Source organism: Nomascus leucogenys, chromosome 18 (genome assembly GCF_006542625.1).
Source record: "Nomascus leucogenys isolate Asia chromosome 18, Asia_NLE_v1, whole genome shotgun sequence".
NCBI lineage: Eukaryota > Metazoa > Chordata > Mammalia > Primates > Hylobatidae > Nomascus > Nomascus leucogenys.
In genome coordinates, this window is record NC_044398.1 from 44,693,920 (window position 1) to 44,695,583 (window position 1,664).

The following is a 1,664-nucleotide window of genomic DNA, read 5'->3' on the forward strand; positions in this document are numbered from 1 at the left end:
TTGCTTGAACCTGGGAGGCAGAAGTTGCAGTGAGCCAAGATCATGCCACTGCATCTCAGTCTGGGCGACAAAGCCAGACTGTGTCTCAAAGAAAAAAATAAAACAACTGAATTTTCCTTCTTGCAAAAAGGGAAAAAGACCTTTCCTCCTCTCTTTTCTTACAGTATTTCTTTAAGAAAACTTGTAATTGTAAATCCCTTCTCTGTCCCTGTGAGATTTAGCAAACCTTTTTAAAAAGTAAATAAGCTTCTTGCTAGTTTAACAACCCAGGAAAGTCTTTCTTAATGGCCTTGGGTCATGTCTTTGAAATGTAAGCATCAAGGAAGATTGCACCCCATCTCCCTGCCTCTGTGGTAAACTCCCAGGCTCCTGCCTACCTGCTGTTAACTACCTGCGTGTCATAGAGATACCGGAAACTTTACTTTTCATTTGCATAATGGCAATTAACTAACACTGATGGCTACCCTAATTATCAGGTGAATTTCAGATGAATTATGCATAGCAAATGTTGTTGTACAGTCGTCTTACTTGAGGACAAGTTATCTTTTACCTTGAGAAAATGGAATGCATTGTACCAGACCAGCTAATACCAAAAATGATAGTTCTTCCTGTCTTCATAAACTCATTAGTGGGTTGCCTGTGACGCACATCGCAGTCTGGTTTAATGTTTATTCAATAATGTGACAGTTTTGTTCTTTTCTCCATCTGTGGTGAGAATTTTCTGGGTTGGCAAGAGGCTTTATTTCAAATTATTTCCTCAATACTTCCCATCCAGAAAGGTGGTGTGTGTTGTGTATTACGTGTGCATATTTTTTATATGTATATATATGTGTTTATACACATGACAGTATATACATTTTTTTCTAGATTATTCTACACGTTTTAATGTAATAAAGTTATTGACCAGGAAATATATAATTTGTTTTACATATACAGCCAAGTCCTCTCTCTGTATCTGCGGGGGATTAGTTCCAGGACCTCCCTGGATTACTCAAATCCAGGGATGTTCAAGTCTCTGGTAGAAAATAACCTGGTATTTGCATAACCTACACACCTCCCCCCCGTATACTTTAAATTATGTCTAGATTAATTGTAAACCTAACACAATGTAAATACTATGTAAATAATTTTATTGTATTGTTCAGGGTATAATGACAAGGGGAAAAGTTTGTACATGCTCAGTAAGATAGAATTTTTAAGAATTTTCATTCCGAGCTTAGTTGAATCCATAGATATGCACCCCCAGGATAAGGAGGGATGACTATATATATTCCTTAGTGAAAAGATAGTCATAATATTCTATACCATTAGGTTAAAATTTGTGTAACTTCATGAGAAGGATGTATACCTAACATTAAGCGCTTTTGCTTTGGGAAGTGGTATACTCGTTTTCTGTTTTAGCTTATACATATTTTGTAGTTTATTACGTTTCGCGTACCGTTTGCACAATTGTGAAAGCTAGCATTCCTAAGACGAGGCGGTTACAGGGCATTATCCTTCATTACTCCACGTACTCATGTACCCACCGAGTTCAATCACTTTAACAAAACTGTCCATCAATGTTCCTTGGAGCACCTCACGACGTTATCCAAGATGGAGTCGCAGCCGGGCCTTCTGGGAAGCGTAGTTCTGGAGTAGCGCTCGGGAAACGTTCTGCGCATGTG